The sequence below is a fragment of the Epinephelus lanceolatus genome, chromosome 7, assembly GCF_041903045.1.
Source record: "Epinephelus lanceolatus isolate andai-2023 chromosome 7, ASM4190304v1, whole genome shotgun sequence".
NCBI classification, from domain to species: Eukaryota; Metazoa; Chordata; class Actinopteri; order Perciformes; family Serranidae; genus Epinephelus; species Epinephelus lanceolatus.
In genome coordinates, this window is record NC_135740.1 from 47,427,723 (window position 1) to 47,448,816 (window position 21,094).

At 44.2% G+C, this 21,094-nt stretch overlaps 1 protein-coding gene across 1 annotated transcript in view; it reads left to right on the forward strand.

The window, feature by feature from the left end:
* Window positions 1-10,138: 10,138 nt before the first annotated feature.
* fat2 (FAT atypical cadherin 2) overlaps window positions 10,139-21,094 on the forward strand; it is a 125,372-nt gene continuing 114,416 nt past the window's right edge. Inside the window, exon 1 of the mRNA XM_033619522.2 lies at window positions 10,139-10,428. The gene's annotated coding sequence lies outside the window, so the exon portion shown is untranslated. The remainder of the gene's footprint in view (window positions 10,429-21,094) is intronic.

The following is a 21,094-nucleotide window of genomic DNA, read 5'->3' on the forward strand; positions in this document are numbered from 1 at the left end:
TGGAGCAGTATAGATGGAGCAGCATAGATGGAGCAGTATAGATGGAGCAGTATAGATGAGTATAGATGGAGCAGCATAGATGGAGCAGCATAGATGGAGCAGTATAGATGGAGCAGCATAGATGGAGCAGTATAGATGGAGCAGTATAGATGAGTATAGATGGAGCAGCATAGATGGAGCAGCATAGATGGAGCAGTATAGATGGAGCAGCATAGATGGAGCAGTATAGATGGAGCAGTATAGATGAGTATAGATGGAGCAGCATAGATGGAGCAGCATAGATGGAGCAGTATAGATGGAGCAGCATGGATGGAGCAGTATAGATGGAGCAGTATAGGTGAGTATAGATGGAGCAGCATAGATGAGTATAGATGGAGCAGCATAGATGGAGCAGTATAGATGAGTATAGATGGAGCAGCATAGATGGAGCAGTATAGATGAGTATAGATGGAGCAGTATAGAAGGAGCAGTATAGATGGAGCAGTATAGATGGAGCAGTATAGAAGGAGCAGTATAGATGGAGCAGTATAGAAGGAGCAGTATAGATGGAGCAGTATAGATGGAGCAGCATAGATGGGGCAGTATAGGTGAGTATAGATGGAGCAGTATAGGTGAGTATAGATGGAGCAGTATAGGTGAGTATAGATGGAGCAGTATAGATGAGTATAGATGGAGCAGTATAGAAGGAGCAGTATAGATGGAGCAGTATAGAAGGAGCAGTATAGAAGGAGCAGTATAGATGGAGCAGCATAGATGGGGCAGTATAGGTGAGTATAGATGGAGCAGTATAGGTGAGTATAGATGGAGCAGCATAGATGGAGCAGCGTAGATGGAGCAGCATAGATGAGTATAGATGGAGCAGTATAGATGAGTATAGATGGAGCAGCGTAGATGGAGCAGCGTAGATGGAGCAGCATAGATGAGTATAGATGGAGCAGTATAGATGGAGCAGCGTAGATGGAGCAGTATAGATGAGTATAGATGGAGCAGCATAGATGGAGCAGTATAGATGAGTATAGATGGAGCAGCGTAGATGGAGCAGCGTAGATGGAGCAGCATAGATGAGTATAGATGGAGCAGTATAGATGGAGCAGCGTAGATGGAGCAGTATAGATGAGTATAGATGGAGCAGCATAGATGGAGCAGTATAGATGGAGCAGCATAGATGGAGCAGTATAGGTGAGTATAGATGGAGCAGCGTAGATGGAGCAGTATAGGTGAGTATAGATGGAGCAGCATAGATGGAGCAGTATAGATGAGTATAGATGGAGCAGTATAGAAGGAGCAGTATAGATGGAGCAGTATAGAAGGAGCAGTATAGATGGAGCAGTATAGAAGGAGCAGTATAGATGGAGCAGTATAGATGAGTATAGATGGAGCAGCATAGATGGGGCAGTATAGGTGAGTAAAGATGGAGCAGTATAGGTGAGTATAGATGGAGCAGTATAGATGGAGCAGTATAGATGGAGCAGTATAGATGAGTATAGATGGAGCAGCATAGATGGAGCAGTATAGATGGAGCAGTATAGATGAGTATAGATGGAGCAGTATAGAAGGAGCAGTATAGATGGAGCAGCATAGATGGAGCAGTATAGATGAGTATAGATGGAGCAGCATAGATGGAGCAGTATAGATGGAGCAGTATAGATGAGTATAGATGGAGCAGTATAGAAGGAGCAGTATAGATGGAGCAGTATAGATGGAGCAGTATAGATGGAGCAGTATAGATGAGTATAGATGGAGCAGTATAGAAGGAGCAGTATAGATGGAGCAGTATAGATGGAGCAGTATAGATGAGTATAGATGGAGCAGTATAGAAGGAGCAGTATAGAAGGAGCAGTATAGATGGAGCAGTATAGATGAGTATAGATGGAGCAGTATAGAAGGAGCAGTATAGATGGAGCAGTATAGATGGAGCAGTATAGATGGAGCAGCATAGATGGAGCAGCATAGATGGGGCAGTATAGGTGAGTATAGATGGAGCAGTATAGGTGAGTATAGATGGAGCAGTATAGGTGAGTATAGATGGAGCAGTATAGAAGGAGCAGTGTAGATGGAGCAGTATAGAAGGAGCAGTATAGAAGGAGCAGTATAGATGGAGCAGCATAGATGGGGCAGTATAGGTGAGTATAGATGGAGCAGTATAGGTGAGTATAGAAGGAGCAGTATAGAAGGAGCAGTATAGAAGGAGCAGTATAGATGGAGCAGTATAGAAGGAGCAGTATAGAAGGAGCAGTATAGATGGAGCAGCATAGATGGGGCAGTATAGGTGAGTATAGATGGAGCAGTATAGGTGAGTATAGATGGAGCAGCATAGATGGAGCAGCATAGATGAGTATAGATGGAGCAGCATAGATGGAGCAGTATAGATGAGTATAGATGGAGCAGTATAGATGGAGCAGTATAGAAGGAGCAGTATAGATGGAGCAGTATAGATGGAGCAGCATAGATGGAGCAGCATAGATGGGGCAGTATAGGTGAGTATAGATGGAGCAGTATAGGTGAGTATAGATGGAGCAGTATAGGTGAGTATAGATGGAGCAGTATAGAAGGAGCAGTATAGAAGGAGCAGTATAGATGGAGCAGCATAGATGGGGCAGTATAGGTGAGTATAGATGGAGCAGTATAGGTGAGTATAGATGGAGCAGCATAGATGGAGCAGCGTAGATGGAGCAGCATAGATGAGTATAGATGGAGCAGCATAGATGGAGCAGTATAGATGAGTATAGATGGAGCAGTATAGATGAGTATAGATGGAGCAGCGTAGATGGAGCAGTATAGATGGAGCAGCGTAGATGGAGCAGCATAGATGAGTATAGATGGAGCAGTATAGATGGAGCAGCGTAGATGGAGCAGTATAGATGAGTATAGATGGAGCAGCGTAGATGGAGCAGTATAGGTGAGTATAGATGGAGCAGCATAGATGGAGCAGCATAGATGGAGCAGTATAGGTGAGTATAGATGGAGCAGTATAGGTGAGTATAGAAGGAGCAGTATAGATGGAGCAGTATAGAAGGAGCAGTATAGAAGGAGCAGTATAGATGGAGCAGTATAGAAGGAGCAGTATAGAAGGAGCAGTATAGATAGAGCAGCATAGATGGGGCAGTATAGGTGAGTATAGATGGAGCAGTATAGGTGAGTATAGATGGAGCAGCATAGATGGAGCAGCATAGATGAGTATAGATGGAGCAGCATAGATGGAGCAGTATAGATGAGTATAGATGGAGCAGTATAGATGGAGCAGTATAGAAGGAGCAGTATAGATGGAGCAGTATAGATGGAGCAGCATAGATGGAGCAGCATAGATGGGGCAGTATAGGTGAGTATAGATGGAGCAGTATAGGTGAGTATAGATGGAGCAGTATAGGTGAGTATAGATGGAGCAGTATAGAAGGAGCAGTATAGATGGAGCAGCATAGATGGGGCAGTATAGGTGAGTATAGATGGAGCAGTATAGGTGAGTATAGATGGAGCAGCATAGATGGAGCAGCGTAGATGGAGCAGCATAGATGAGTATAGATGGAGCAGCATAGATGGAGCAGTATAGATGAGTATAGATGGAGCAGCGTAGATGGAGCAGTATAGATGGAGCAGCGTAGATGGAGCAGCATAGATGAGTATAGATGGAGCAGCGTAGATGGAGCAGTATAGATGAGTATAGATGGAGCAGCGTAGATGGAGCAGTATAGGTGAGTATAGATGGAGCAGCATAGATGGAGCAGCATAGATGGAGCAGTATAGATGGAGCAGCATAGATGGAGCAGTATAGGTGAGTATAGATGGAGCAGCGTAGATGGAGCAGTATAGGTGAGTATAGATGGAGCAGCATAGATGGAGCAGCATAGATGGGGCAGTATAGGTAAGTATAGATGGAGCAGTATAGATGGGGCAGTATAGGTAAGTATAGATGGAGCAGTATAGGTGAGTATAGATGGAGCAGCATAGATGGAGCAGCGTAGATGGAGCAGCATAGATGAGTATAGATGGAGCAGCATAGATGGAGCAGTATAGATGGAGCAGCATAGATGGAGCAGTATAGATGAGTATAGATGGAGCAGCATAGATGGAGCAGTATAGATGAGTATAGATGGAGCAGTATAGATGAGTGTAGATGGAGCAGTATAGATGAGTATAGATGGAGCAGTATAGATGGAGCAGCATAGATGGAGCAGTATAGATGGAGCAGCATAGATGGAGCAGTATAGGTGAGTATAGATGGAGCAGCATAGATGGAGCAGTATAGGTGAGTATAGATGGAGCAGCATAGATGGAGCAGTATAGGTGAGTATAGATGGAGCAGCATAGATGGAGCAGTATAGGTGAGTATAGATGGAGCAGCATAGATGGAGCAGTATAGGTGAGTATAGATGGAGCAGCGTAGATGGAGCAGCATAGATGAGTATAGATGGAGCAGCATAGATGGAGCAGTATAGATGAGTATAGATGGAGCAGCGTAGATGGAGCAGCGTAGATGGAGCTGTGTGAGGTAGCAGCAGGTTACGTCAGGTGGATGTGAGCTCTCTTCCTCCAGGCTCTCCTCTCCTCTCAGCTTCACCTGCTGACGGTGGCTCAGTGCCCACCTTCTGTTGGTGTTTATTTCTGGACTGACCCTCCTCCATCCCCTCCTCCTGCTCCTCCTCCTCCTCCTCCTCCACTTCCTCCTCCTCCTCCTCCTCTTCTTCCTGCACCGCTAGGTCCATCTCTTTGTATCGTTCATACATTTTATAATTAATGTCACTGCTTTCTGTTTCCTCTCTGTCCCTCTTCCTCCTCCTCCTCCTCCTCCTCCTCCTCCTCCTCCTCCTCCTTACATTCCTGACAGTCCCCCTCTTCTCAGTTTTTGCACCTTCATCATCCTCCCTTTTCTATCTTCTCTCACACAGCTTCTTTTTTCTTCCCTTGTTAACTCTCCACCTCCTCATGTTTCTCTCTTTTCTTCCATTGACCTCCATCTTTACATCTTTACTCCATTTACTCCATCACCCCCCCTCTGTCTTAACTCCATCTGTCCTCCTCCTCCATCTCTGTCCCCACAGGTCCATGTGTCCTTCCTCTGTCTTAACTCCATCTGTCCTCCTCTTCCATCTCTGTCCCCACAGGTCCATGTGACTTCAGACTTTAGACTTTATTGTCCCAAGAGGGGAAATTCTTTTCCACAACAGTTTGACCGACAAACAGAACAGAACAGACATCATTGCACATACACATACACACACTGCACAGGACATTTGGACAGAGACAGAAACAACATTACAGACTTCACCTCAGTTTCTTGCGGGATCTATTGTTCAATGCCGCTGTGGCTGACGGGATTAGGCTTCTGGATAGACGAGCCTTCCTGCAGCGCATTGTCCTGTATCTATGTCTGGAGGGTAGTGGGATGAGGTGGTGGTTGAGTGGGTGGGTAGTGTCCTGTTCTATTGAGAATGCGATGTGTGCAATGGTCTTTGAGTTCATGTCTGTGAGGTTGGGTGTGGGGAGACCGATTATCTTGCTAGCCTTGTTAGTTATGGATATGAGTTTGGAGCGGTTTTTGACAGACAGGATGTTGAAGAAGCAGGTGGAACAGTACAGTAGAACAGGCTGGATAATGCTCTGATACAGGAAGAGGAGGAGATGGGGTGCAACATGAAGTCCTTTGAGTTTACAGATGGCAGATAGTCTTTGGTGGCTTCTTTTGTGGATGCCGGTTGTGTGTTGGTCAAAATTGGGCTTATTGTCCACTGCAATGTCGAGGTACTTGAAACTATTGACAATTTAGACTGATTGATGGTTATGGGGTGCTGAGGTGATGGGGGGCTGATAATAAGTTCCTGGGTTTTAGCTACATTGAGGGGGAGGTGGTTATCCTCACACCACCAGGTGAAGTGTGTGATGGTGTTGTGGTAGTCCAGAGTGGAGTTATTGTGCGAGAGGAGAGCAAGAATGGCTGTGATGTCTGAGTATTTGAGGTAGGTGGTGGTGGGTGATGGGCTGGTGCAGTCAATGGTGTAGAGTGTGTAGAGAAAGGGGCTTAGTACAAAGCCTTGCGGTGCTCCGGTGTTGGTGGTGAGTGTGGGTGATGTGGTTGAGCCAACCTGCACAGCTTGGGGTCTGTCACTGAGGAAGGTGTGTGTGAGATGGATGAGCCGGGGGGGTATGTTGAGGTGATGGAGCTTCTGGATCATCAGGTGCTGCTGTATGGTGTTGAAGGCAAAGCTGAATTCGATGAAGAGGATTCTGGCAAAGTGTCCTGGTGAGTCAAGGTGCTGGAGGAGGGTGTGGAGAAGGGAGGCGACAGCATCCTCTGTTCCCCTCCTGGCCTTTTAGGTGAATTGGTGGGGGTCCAGTTGCAGGGTGACAAAGGGCATGATGGTGTTGAGGATCAGCTTCTCCGGGCACTTCATCGGGATGCATGTGAGGGCAATGGGGCAGTAGTGGTTGAGTTCTGTGGGTCGGGGCTTTTTGGTATGGGGATCATGGTGGCAGTTTTCCAGAGGATGTCCTCTGTGTCCTCAGCTCCACCTCATCCTGACGCCTCGGGGGAATCTTCTGCTCACCTTCTGTTCACCTTTAAAGAGACAGTAACATGTTTCACACAGACGTGTTATCAGGGCAAAGGTCAACATGCTGCTGTCACACACACATACACACACACACACACACACACATACACACACGTTAAACTCACTGTAGATCAGTGTGTGCAGGTATTTTTACATGAAGCAGGAGGAGCAAAGAAACAAAGAGATGTTCACAGTTCGTTCATCTTTCAGTGCTGCTGTTAGATTTACCATGAGAGCAGAGGACAGACATGTCAGAGCAGCTGTAGTCCTCCTTCCTGCGACCGTTCATCTTTCTTCAGTATTAATGAACCTCATACAGAGAGGGATATATATGATCAGGTGATTTGAAATGATTTAAACCATTAGAAGAACACAGAGGTGTCCTGGGAGTCCGTAAACATAAACTAAGCACAAAAAGTAAGGTATGTGTGTTTGGTAGATTATTTATTTGTTGTAACGAAGCTTCTTGGCAATAAATCTTATACCGTTAGGAAGCCTGTTTATTTCCCTTTTAAACTGTGTCACACTTGTAAAGAGCATGTATTTGTGGGATGAGCAACAGAGCTCAGTATGTGGGTTGTGCCCATGAAAAAAATGCCAGATATTCTCTGCCAATGCCAAAAAGCTTTTTTTTACTGTTGTTATTGACTCTTGTTTTGAGCTTCTTCTTCTTCTTCTTCTTCTTCTGTTATTCTTGAAGAGGGGATTCATTCCTGTATTAATCACAGGAATGAATCCCCTCTTCATCATGTCTCTGTACTGACCCCCTGCTGGAATCTGAAGTCTCACTTATTAACTGACTTTTAGATCGTTGTTCCTTCAGCCGTCTGTGAGCTGAGCCTCAGCTTTATCATTCTTTACTAACTCCAGCCTCTTAATTCAGTCACATGAAGTAGATCAGATCTTCTCCCTGTAGTTTGTAATCAGATTACTGTCCTGAGGCAGCAGTTAGAGAAGCTGAATGCTCTCAGTTCATCTGAGTGTTGACACAACAGCAACACAAAGACTGATGAGTTCCTGCTGCAGCAGCTAATGCTAATGCTTACTCTGCATTACTCTGCTTTACTCTGCTTTACTCTGCATTACTCTGCATTATTCTGCTTTACTCTACATTGCTCTGCATTACTCTACATTACTCTGCGTTACTCTGCATTATTCTGCATTATTCTGCTGTACTCTGCATTACTCTGCTTTACTCTGCATTATTCTGCTTTACTCTGCATTACTCTGCTTTACTCTGCATTATTCTGCTTTACTCTGCATTACTCTGCATTATTCTGTTGTACTCTGCATTACTCTGCTTTACTCTGCATTATTCTGCATTACTCTGCATTACTCTGCTTTACTCTGCATTACTCTGCTTTACTCTGCATTACTCTACATTACTCTGCGTTACTCTGCATTATTCTGCATTATTCTGCTTTACTCTGCTTTACTCTGCTTTACTCTGCATTATTCTGCTTTACTCTACATTACTCTGCTTTACTCTGCATTACTCTGCATTATTCTGCTTTACTCTACATTACTCTGCTTTACTCTGCTTTACTCTGCATTACTCTGCTTTACTCTGCATTACTCTGCTTTACTCTGCATTACTCTACATTACTCTGCTTTACTCTACATTACTCTGCATTACTCTGCTTTACTCTGCTTTACTCTACATTACTCTGCTTTACTCTACATTACTCTGCATTACTCTGCTTTACTCTGCTTTACTCTACATTACTCTGCTTTACTCTGCTTTACTCTGCGTTACTCTGCATTACTCTGCTTTACTCTGCATTATTCTGCTTTACTCTACATTACTCTGCTTTACTCTGCATTATTCTGCTTTACTCTACATTACTCTGCTTTACTCTGCTTTACTCTGCATTACTCTGCTTTACTCTGCTTTACTCTACATTACTCTGCTTTACTCTGCTTTACTCTACATTACTCTGCTTTACTCTGCTTTACTCTGCATTATTCTGCTTTACTCTGCATTACCTTGCTTTACTCTGCTTTACTCTGCATTATTCTGCTTTACTCTACATTGCTCTGCTTTACTCTGCTTTACTCTACATTACTCTGCTTTACTCTGCATTATTCTGCTTTACTCTGCATTACCTTGCTTTACTCTGCTTTACTCTGCATTACTCTGCTTTACTCTGCTTTACTCTACATTACTCTGCTTTACTCTGCTTTACTCTACATTACTCTGCTTTACTCTGCTTTACTCTACATTACTCTGCTTTACTCTGCATTACTCTGCATTATTCTGCTTTACTCTACATTGCTCTGCATTACTCTACATTACTCTGCGTTACTCTGCATTATTCTGCATTATTCTGCTGTACTCTGCATTACTCTGCTTTACTCTGCATTATTCTGCTTTACTCTGCATTACTCTGCATTACTCTGCATTACTCTGCTTTACTCTGCATTACTCTACATTACTCTGCATTACTCTGCATTATTCTGCATTATTCTGCTTTACTCTACATTACTCTGCTTTACTCTGCTCTACTCTGCATTATTCTGCTTTACTCTGCATTACCTTGCTTTACTCTGCTGTACTCTGCTTTATTCTGCTTTACTCTACATTACTCTGCTTTACTCTGCATTACTCTACATTACTCTGCGTTACTCTGCATTACTCTGCATTATTCTGCTTTACTCTGCATTACTCTAAATTACTCTGCTTTACTCTGCATTACTCTGCATTACTTTGCTTTAGTCTGCTGTACTCTGCTTTAGTCTACATTACTGCTTAACAGAGACACCGACAGAGGGGTCGTTACCCGGGAGGGTCACATGGTCACACCCAGGGGCGTAGCACCAAATTCTCAGCCCTCTGCATGAATAGTCTTTGGGGGCTCCTCACCTTCCCCTCTGAGTAAGTTTCCTTTTTTTCCTTTGGAATCCTGATGTCTGTTTCTCGGGGAGCGGTCTTACTGTTCATTGTTGCTCGGCACCAGAGGTGGTCAGTTTGAAAATCAAAACGATAATTTCTGTTTTTACAGTTTCTGACTGTGATACATGGTGTAATTCTGGCAATTTTTATTTTAATATTTTAATATCAGCTGTAAAATGACAGATGCAACCATTTAAGTAAAATTGAAATACAATTTAAATTGAAATGAATAAAAAATAACAATTTAAATGAAAAAAGAAACAAAAAAATGACCATATAAATTAAAATGAATATAGATACATTCATTTACGTTAAAATAGATACAAAAAACACCATTGTAATTAAAATATAAAAGAATAACAATTTAAATTAAGATAAGTTGATAAATAAAATAAGTAAAGTTTTTTTGAGGAAAAATGTCTGAATTAAATCAGAATAAGTAACTGAACATAATGCAGAGATGTACAGTATCAACACACACACACACACACACACACACACACACACACTCATACACATGGACTCACCCTAGAAGCTCTTGTCCTGGCAGAGACCCAAAGGCCTGAGCCTGCAGGCGATAGAGGGGGGAGCACAGCCCACAATCTGGGCAAATGGAAGGTGTGTGTGTGTGTGTGTGTGTGTGTGTGTCTCACAGGGAGGAGGGACAGAGTGTGTGAAGTGGGTGGAGATGGAGTCCTGAGGGAGTGTTGAGGTGTCTCAGCAGCTCTCTGGTTCAGAGCCTCTGAAGGCGCTCAGGTTGAAGTTACCGTCAGTCGAAACACCCTCCTACAGCTCTGTGTGTGTGTGTGTGTGTGTGTGTGTGTGTGTGTGTGCGTGCGTGCGTATGTTTTCTGCTTCTCCACATGGATTTAACACCAAAGCATGATGGGAGTACAGCGGCCGTCCTCGTCCTGTCAGAGGATTGTTAAAGTTGCTGCAGTGTGAGGGGAGAGCAGAGATTCCTGCAGGAGTCGCCTGACGGGACCTCAGGTGAGTTTTCTGTGTTGCTCAACGTGCACGCTGCTTCACTCCGCCTCTCGCTGCTGGTGACTGCGGAGCGTAACGCCTGTATTTAGTTTTAATCTCACCAAACACTGCACAGGCGTGTGTGTAAACAGAGGAAGACTCTCAGAGGAAGAGGTTGTCCTGTAGCAGATAAACGCTGCAAACTTTTTAGCCTCATAGATAATCATCCTGCGGTTAGAGTGTGTGTGTGTGAGGCCCTCTGATGATTTGTCATGTGTTTAAACACCAACTGTTGCCACAGACAAATCTGATATTTAAGAGTTGATCAATTAATTTAGGGATTTATTCAGAGAAAAAAATAGCAGTGTGTGTGGTTTAATAAAAGATTGGTAAGCCTCCGTCTCTGACAGTTTTAGCTCGGAGCGTTTGCATGTGGGAGGGAGGAGAGCTGAGGAGCAGCAGTACAGACACATGTCAACGCACGCCGGCGAGTTCCCGTCCCTCCCTTCGCTCAGAGCTGATTTCCTCTGTGAGGAGTCAAATTGCTCAATCATGTTTTTGAAGCACCAGCACCTCAGCGACAGGTAGAGAATTGAGTTGGGTCGGGAGCTGTGTGGCGGTCCTGTCACTGTCACTGAGGCCAGATTGTGAGGCTCGTGTGAAATGGAGGAAGTGATGGATGAACGCCAACCTGACTGATTCATTTCTGTGATGAAGGCGACACACAGGTGGTTGTTTCGTAAACAGTGTGAAACTCCTGACCTGAGAGCTGCCCCAGCCCGCGCTGCCATTTGACTTTAAGACACATGAATTGGTTTTAATGAGCGAGAGAGAAATCTGTCAACTTGTTGAAGTAGGATGAAGTTTTTGGGAGCAGAGATATCACAGTGGGTCATGTTGAACCATTCAGACTGCACTGAGAGCTGTTTCAATGATCTAATGGGCAGTTTGACAAAAGCTGAGACTCGTTAACGGCGGTGTGGAGATAAAGTCTAGACTCAGAGGATGGATGGAAGTGGCCGTCATAAAGGATAGATGGATATTACCCACAGTGCAGTTAGGCTGTTGGTCCCTGCAGCTCTGTGCTGACTGTTTTATGGCCTCAGTTGTTCTTTGAGTGAGTGGGCTGCAGACTCTCTCACAGGAACCAGTGAGATTAGACTGGAAATAATCTTCTAAAAGAGAGACGAAGGGCTCAGTAAATGAAATGCACCATAATGCACACACACACACATTGATCCCACAGTCAGGTCTGATCGAAGCGTCTGAAGGACTGACAGTTAACAGGATCACTGCTGAGCATCTCTGATCCTCCCTGTAATTATGGTATTTGCTTTAAGGCCTGAGTGACCCTCTGGGTGTGTCAGTGTGAGTGTGGGGCGGCAGTTTAACTTTAATGGACCCCCCCGACCCCTCCACTCAACCCTCCACCCTTCATGACCTGCAGCTCTGAGAGCAGAGGCCCAGAGAACTGCAGCACGTCGACTGTAGGACAGAACAGTTCAGTTTTATAAAGAGGAACTCACAGTATAACTACTAACAGTGTGACTGTGTCTCTGCAGCTGTTGACACATTTATTTTTCTAAATTAACATAAAGGGATTTAGACAAATTGTGTCCAGTCTAATTGCAGTTTTAAATCTGTCTGTGTTTCCCCACACTGACGTTAAATCCTCCTCAGAACGTTTCTGTGACTTCACTGGATCTTTACGAGCACTCACACTCGGTGCTCCAACACGACTTTAACAGATGTTGTGACAGTAAAAGTTTTAGGGTCGGGTGGAGCCACTTCACTGAGACACAACGCTTCAGATGTCAGTTAATATGTTTTTTTATAACCTTTGATGAAGTAAACTTATAAAAAACTCCAGTTTGTAGTTGGTAAGAAAAAAAACAGCATGTTAGTGAAAAACAGTAAAAAGTCAGACTGATATAAAGTCACTGAACCATCGCACAGCTCACTGAGGTCTGCTGTGAAGTGTCACATGACAACATGCATGTTAAGAACATAATACCTGTTTTCCATGAGAACTGTCATGTACAGTCTATGTGGGGTTTTAAATGCAGGAAAACACATCTGATTTATCAGACTGCATCCCACACTGCTCTCAGTCTTAGACACCTTCAGTAGGAGCTCTGGATATAAACTGAATCTCACCATGAGTCAGATGTTCCTGCTCAGTCAGCCTGCTGACGAGTACCCACTCCAAAATGTGCCATTCAACACCTCCAAGTCTGCCTTTGTTTATGTTGGTGTGTATGTGGCCAACACGTTAGAAGAAAGATTTTGTCTCTTTGCTTATGAAAATCATACAAGACTCAAGATGAATATTTTCCCACATTTACAAATCTCACTCTCCCTCACTTTCCTCTGCAGAGTAGGAAGTCTTATCTTGGAATGTTCTAGAATAAAAAGGAAAGAGGCCGAACACATTGGGTGGAGCAGTGCTACCGAATATTCTTTGTTATCACTGGGCACAAACATAAGAAACTTAAATGACTGGCTTCGATATGAAGATATTGTGCTTCTTCCTACTTGGTTAGTTATCGAGGCTAATTCTCCTCATTCAGTAGCACTGAAGGCCTTTTTGCATCCACCTCCTCTTTCCTCTGTTTATATGACAAATGTGATTTTGGGTTTAATTTAGAAGCCATGTTGGCCTGCACACACTCTGGTCTAGAGCAGCACATCTTTGCTGAACAGCACCTTTTTCATCTGGGCCAGTTTGGGAGTAAAGACCTTGAGGGACCTGTATGTAGGTGCATCTGTCCAACAACTAGTTAAAAGGTCTCTCTCTGCCCTCGGGACCTCAAAACTATTTGGGAGGCGGATTTGGAAGGGGCAGTCCTGGCTGATGTTTGGGAAGAGACTTTGCAGATTATCTGTTTGTGTTAAACACAGTTATATTGAATGCACTGAGCCCACTGAACCAAAGCAAATAATAATAAGTGTTCATTGAATCAACAGCTGCTGAAACTGAAATGTTGTAAACATGTAATAAAAAAGCGAGAAACTAGTTTTAAAAAATCGGCGATAGACTCTTTTCCATCCCCAGTAGATCAGAACTGTGGAGACGTGTTTCTTTTTCTTTTCTTTTTTTTTTTGTCCTGCTGTGTCATGTTTGACGTCACGGACAGGCCAGAAAACAGCTCAGCAAACAGCAGGAAGCAGCTGGAGGTCACTGAACATGTCACGCTGGTTATTTGTTTTATTATCTGTTACTGATTCAGTCGCTCATTTGACTCAGTGAAGACTAATTTGGATCAAAGTTTGATCCTCTCAGACAGAGACGGATGAAGTTTGTTGCTGAGGTGACAAAGTGGCTAAAATTAGTGTGTTCAATGGAGCTGGAGCAGATAAATCCCTGTGACTGCTGCAGAGTCATTTGTCTTGGGAGAGAATGAGGATTGTAACCTTTCACACTAACGGCAGAAGCCAGATGTCGGTGGGTTTTTGTGTCTGGTGGCAAACAGGCTTCATCAGCACAATAAAGAACAGACCATATCACACATCCACACATTATAGTGTATCCTGGACTGCAGCATGTTGTGACTCAGTGTTTTGTGTCACAGCAGATCTGACAGGACACAGGAACTGCATGTAAATCATCAGAGTTCACTGTCAGACCTCAAACATTAGATCAGTGTGATGAAGCTCATTTTGTTCTCTGAATGTTGAGTTAGTGTTAATTACAGTCCGACCCCCCGGCGCTGTTCTCAGAGTGTCATCAGAGCGCCCTGCGGTCCTGACGGGGTTAAGTGTCTCTGCAGCAGAGCAGCTCAGGTTGTTAACTCAGCCCAATATAATCAGTCAGCTCCAGTTAAAGCTTCAGCGTTCCAGCTTCATGCTGAGGGTGTGACAGAGGTTAGGCTGCAGGCTGCGCCCTCCCCCGACCCCCTGACCCCCCACAGCCCCCCCGACATCACCCAGAGGGCTGGTCTGAAGGTACAGTCCTGCAGAGGCGTTCGCTGGGACGGTTCCTTCACACGGCATCTTATAAAGGAATCAACAGTTCGGTAAAGTTCAGCTCTGTCTGTGTTCTTACCTGGGTTTATTCAAAAGGAAACATCCAATCAGCTGTGAGCACACAGCAGTGATGTCAGAGGCTGATGATAAGAAGTGAAAGTGATCGATTAGAGTCGTCTTGTTCTGATCAGATCAAAACCTGTCTCTGTCTCATTAGAGCGGTTCAGCTGCTGATGCGGTCTGACCTGTGGGACTAATGTCCCCGAGTACTGAGGTCCAACCTGCAGCCTGACTCTGAACCAGCAGAGTCTAGCAGGGACGGACCGCTGCTGCTCAGAGGTGAAGAGTCAGAGTCATTAAAGTCTGAGAACAGGAAGAAAAAGTCATAAAGTGAGAGCAGAGCAGAGCCGAGTGCTGGAGGCAGAGGACGAGTCGGGGCGGGCAGAGCGAGGGGATGACCCGAGTCCTTCCTCTGACCCCTGACCTCCCCTGACCCTCCAACGCCTCTTTTTAATTGGTACCTGCAGCAGGAAGATGTCAGGGAGGTACAGCTGCATCACTGAGTGTTTTCTGTTCTTATGCAAATGTCAGCTCACAGTTTTCATCACGGCTCAGGAGGCGTCAGCTGTTTGGAGGGGCCGAACCAAACATGACTGACAGGTGCCACCTCCTACACATCAACACACAGATTTATAGAGAGCCACCCTCTTCACACACAGAGAGAGAGAGGCGCCCCAATAAAATCAGGAGGCATTAGTCTCATATGTCATGAAATCTAATAAAACAGAATCCGTCCTCAGCCTGCTAACCAGAGAATAACCTTACCTTGAGTTTCCTCAAGCGTTGAGCTGTGTGAGAGTGTCAGAATCAAAGTGACTCTGATCTGATGGTTGTGTTCTGGTTACGTTTGTATCTACACAGGGAGCAGGTCCTCGTCTACAGAGACCACCAGACCAGTCTGTGTTTCAGTCACGCCTCATCAGTAATTTGTTTTATTTCATTTGTTTTATTTTTGATACACATACATAGAAAACAAAATGGAATTAAAAAAACCATAAAGTGTATGTGAGCGTAGAAACCTGTTCAGGCTCATTTAAAAACCACACAGAAGACACAGAAATGTTAAAATACAAACTGTTAATACATTTTAAATTCTAGGGTTCAGAAAAAAATCATAAGAACACAGTTAAAATATAAATATAAGTCTCTTTTTGTTCAAAGACACAAAAGAATCCAGTAAATGAACGTTTTCATTCTATGAAAGTGAAAAATGAAAACTGACCACCGGCTGTCTCGCACAGTTGATACAGTCATGATAAACAGCAGAAAATGTTTCAGCAGTTTTAATATCTCCTCCTGATTCAGTCTCTCTGTCAAACTCGGCGCAGACTCATTTGGAACAATGTTCGAGCTCTGATTGGACGGAGACAGATGGACATTGTGGCGGCTTGTTGCATCTCGCTGGCAAAGGTGGGCAAAGATTAGCGTGTCTGCCCAGGTGTCATATTTCTGTCACTGCTGATCTGAGGTGATCTGAGCTGGAGCAGATAAACACCTGCGACTGCTGCAGAGTGATCAGACCCTGGAGAGAGTTCAACCTTTCTCACTGAACACACACGTCAGGTGTTTTCCGGTGTTTGTGGGTTTTTGTGCAGTGAAAGAGGTCCTGTGGGTCGGGTGACGGGTCGGTGCTGGAAACCAGAACAAGGAGGTGAAAGACGCTTCAGTGTTCAGCAGAGCTCACGTCACATGGAGACATTATTTAGAAATATGAAAATATTAAATAATAACTGCAGCTTTCATTTTTCTCTGTTCACTAAAACCAGTTCATGAATTTATTTAAGGTGTAAATTGACTGTGCACATTATTTAATATGTTGACATCGTCATCTGTTTGTCAATGTGTCGTACGGGAGCCAGTGAGGCTCAGTGAAGAACAAATGACAGGGAGCTATGAGGACCTCACAGTGTGCAGAGGACAACAGTCGACGTGGTTCAGACCGCAGGAGGCTCTAATAACTGCCGACACTTTACAGAAACCTTCCAGCTACAGAGGGATTAGTGCAGATTATAATGTGTTATTCTCATGGATGAGGAAGAGGAGGACGAAGGTTTTACCCACCTGGATAGAAACCTTGAGGCTCGTTAGTACAAAGTGTAACATATCAGTGTGACTCAGGTCAGCAGCGTCTTTAACTGATTGACTCTGTGCGATAATATCAGCTGTGATGAGCTCAGATTATGAGCTCACATCATTGCTGTTGCATTAAAATGCTAAAGACCTGCCTTTATCTGATCAGTGTGAGCAGCTGCTGAACGCCCCACTGAAACACTTCATTGTCAGCTGTGACATTTTGGGGTCATTCCTCTCAGAGGCTCTTTGAGGAGGAGCGAAGCCTCACTTGTGTTTTGTCGTTAACAAGTTTGTGGCGGTTTGTTTTTAATAGAGTGACATGGAGTGAAGCCTTTCCATCCATCATGGCTCTGTGCTGCGGCACAGACTCATTACCGCCTCAGATTGTAGCCACACTCACACTGAGGACGCTGATGGTTTTTATGAATAGGCAGGAAATTGAACTCTGCAATTATGCAAATGAGAAGTGGTCTGAAAGTTAGTTTAGAGGAACGTGTTCGTGCCGTCATGAGTGGGTCGGTGAGGACAACTCTTCAAGTTAAACATGGTGTCTGACGCAGCTCTCAGGACGCTTTGAGTGCTTATTATTAGTATGAAAAATACGATTTTTGGTGTGTGCAGGATAATACCTGACAAGGTGTCCATTGTCAGTTTTCAGCAGCTGACGTGGAGGTGTGAACAGTTGCCTCTGTGAAGGCCGTTAAAACATGATAATGGACGCCTCGTCAGGTTTTATCCTGCTTATACCGTCACTAACCAAAGAAACAGAAATAAGAATATTTATCTATAGTTTTTACATTTTGCGGTCAAAATAACGTTTGTGACAAGCCATAACTTGGTTTCCATGGTAACCCCTGAGGGTTTGACTAACACCTGTAACAATCATTACCACCCTGTAAGGTTCTTATGCAACGGAAACATTCTTCACATCTCCAGTAAATAGGACGAACCTCAGATACGATACTCGTCCACTCAGCTGATGGAACCCTCTGACCCAGCTGTTAGCCAGAAAGCTAACGTTATGCTAACTACATTCACAGTCAGTAACAAACAGGAAATATAATCTGACAGGATGTCTAACAACAAGAAGAGCGAACTATCAGACACGTCACTGTCCCCAAATCAATATCAAGATGTTCCCAACAAACGATACACCATGTGTGACGTCACTGTCGCCGCAGCCTGAAGCCGCGAGATGAACAGCCAACAGGATGTGAGATCATTAAATTCAGAGGGCCAGTGTCGTCCTGTCTCCGTCCTGTTTAACCATCTTTACATTGAAACTGAGAAAATGACAGACACAAAGAAAACAATATGTTTTTGATTTTTCAGAGAACACAGATACAGTCCCCCGACATCCCAAACTAAAATACCTAAATGAATAATAACAATAATAATAACGATAAATAGAAATAAAAACAGATTTAAAAAAAACAGAGAAAAAATGATTTATGAGAGTAAATGAAGAGTCTTTGGGTTTCAGACTGTTGGTTGGACAAAACTTTGGACCACAGAAAACTGTGATGAGAATTTTCCACATTATTTTTTCAATTTTATGGACAAAACAATTTATAAATATTATAATAATAAATCTTAAAATAATTGCCAAAGAAATCAATAATAGTAATCATAATAATAATTATACTACCACTACTACTTCTAATGATAATAATAATAATAATAAGTGTTAGTTGCAGCCCTGTACACTACAGTGTGTAAGCCGACTATTAATCTTTAGTAATTATTATTATTATAACCTTAATTGAAACAGCGAGGTCATTCAGAGCCAGCTCTGTTTTACAGGGACGCTGATTACAGAACACTGAGAACAATAAAAGCATCCAATAATTACAGTTTACATCAACAACAGAAGAATCCAGAGGTGATGTCATGATGGACAAAGACTGATCAGTTCACAGAAAAACACATTCACACTGCTGTATGTCTGTCAGTGTCCAGGTGCCCTGTAGGTGCCCTGTAGGTGTGTTCAGAGGTGAAACTAATATCTGCAGCTGGAGGTCCTGTACAGATGTTTAAATATTGACTGACAGACAAATAAAGTCCGTTGGTCCGTCTGTTATTCAGTGTTTACCCCCCCCCCCCCCCCCAGCAACACCTTGATGAGATTACCTGGATCTTATATTTCAGCTGAATCCCAGCAGCTGCTTTTCTTTCCTTTCTCCTGCAGAGTGGGGCAGTAATCACTTCACAAAGAACAGGAAACTGGTTGATGGGATGAATGCGCTCTGAGGAGGATTAACAGCGTCTAGTTTTCACTGGAAAAATAAAAAACCCTTTAATGCCCTTTGTGGGGACGAACAGAGTCTCTGCCGGGATGCATAGAGTGTTTGCTGTGACGTACAATCTTTATAGGGACATACTCGTTGTATGGACTCTTTGTGGGGACGTACAGTCTTTGTGGGGACGTACACTCTTTGTAGGGACATTTAGTCTTTGTGGGGACGAAGAGTCTTTGTGGGGACGTACAGTCTTTGTGGGGACGTACACTCTTTGTAGGGACATTTAGTCTTTGTGGGGACGAAGAGTCTTTGTGGGGACGTACAGTCTTTGTAGGGATGTACACTCTTTGTAGGGACGTACAGTCTTTGTGGGGACGTATAGTCTTTGTGGGGACGTACAGTCTTTGTGGGGATGTACACTCTTTGTAGGGACGTACAGTCTTTGTGGGGACGTACAGTCTTTGTGGGGACGTACACTCTTTGTAGGGACGTACAGTCTTTGTGGGGACGTACACTCTTTGTAGGGACATACAGTCTTTGTAGGGACGTACAGTCTTTGTAGGGACATACAGTCTTTGTGGGGACGTACACTCTTTGTAGGGACGTACACTCTTTGTAGGGACGTACAGTCTTTGTAGGGACATACAGTCTTTGTGGGGACGTACACTCTTTGTAGGGACGTACAGTCTTTGTGGGGACGTACACTCTTTGTAGGGACGTACAGTCTTTGTGGGGACGTACACTCTTTGTAGTGACATACAGTCTTTGTGGGGACGTACACTCTTTGTAGGGACGTACAGTCTTTGTGGGGACGTACACTCTTTGTAGGGACATACAGTCTTTGTAGGGACGTACAGTCTTTGTAGGGACATACAGTCTTTGTGGGGACGTACACTCTTTGTAGGGACGTACAGTCTTTGTAGGGACATACAGTCTTTGTGGGGACGTACACTCTTTGTAGGGACGTACAGTCTTTGTGGGGACGTACACTCTTTGTAGGGACGTACAGTCTTTGTGGGGACGTACACTCTTTGTAGTGACATACAGTCTTTGTGGGGACGTACACTCTTTGTAGAGACATACAGTCTTTGTAGGGACGTACAGTCTTTGTAGGGACATACAGTCTTTGTGGGGACGTACAGTCTTTGTGGGGACGTACACTCTTTGTGGGGACATACAGTCTTTGTAGGGACGTACAGTCTTTGTAGGGACATACAGTCTTTGTAGTGACATACAGTCTTTGTAGGGACATACAGTCTTTGTAGGGACGTACAGTCTTTGTAGGGACATACAGTCTTTGTGGGGACGTACAGTCTTTGTGGGGACGTACACTCTTTGTGGGGACATACAGTCTTTGTAGGGACGTACAGTCTTTGTAGGGACATACAGTCTGTAGGGACGTACAGTCTTTGTAGGGACATACAGTCTTTGTGGGGACGTACAGTCTTTGTGGGGACGTACACTCTTTGTGGGGACATACAGTCTTTGTAGGGACATACAGTCTTTGTAGTGACATACAGTCTTTGTGGGGACGTACACTCTTTGTAGGGACATACAGTCTTTGTGGGGACGTACACTCTTTGTAGGGACATACAGTCTTTGTGGGGACGTACAGTCTTTGTGGGGACGTACACTCTTTGTAGGGACATACAGTCTTTGTGGGGACGTACAGTCTTTGTGGGGACGTACACTCTTTGTAGGGACATACAGTCTTTGTAGGGACATACAGTCTTTGTGGGGACGTACAGTCTTTGTGGGGACGTACAGTCTTTGTGGGGACGTACACTCTTTGTGGGGACGTGTGAGGCCGGGGGCGGGGCCTAGGTGCGTGTTGTATGAAGCCCTCAGGCGTCACACGGCCTGATGATGTGCAGTAAAAGCAGCCATGATTCAACATGTCTGTGTTCCAGGAGTCATCATCACACAGGAAGTAGGTGACGACCTGAACACGGGAGGAAGTGATGCATGTGGTCAGGTGTAATTGGCAGGTAGGACTGACGAGGAGACGATGACTGTAGAGAGATAAGAACAGCTGTTTCCTCACTGGTTCAACACCAACACTGATCCAGGATCTGAACCCAGTACGTAGTCAGACCCTGCAGTTCTGTCTGTGTTAATATTTACAGTATAAATGACATGTTAATGAGTCTCTGTAAATATGTGATCTCAAATACGTCTTTAAAGGGACAGTTCACTATTTATTGAGGTGTGTGTGTGTGTGTGTGTGTGTGTGTGTGTGTGTGTGTGTGTGCGAGATTGAGAGAGAGAGTTACTGATCCACAGTCAGCAGACTGGAGTCTGACATGAAGCTAATCAAGCTAACGTGTTTTAGTCAGTGTCAGTGTAGCTGT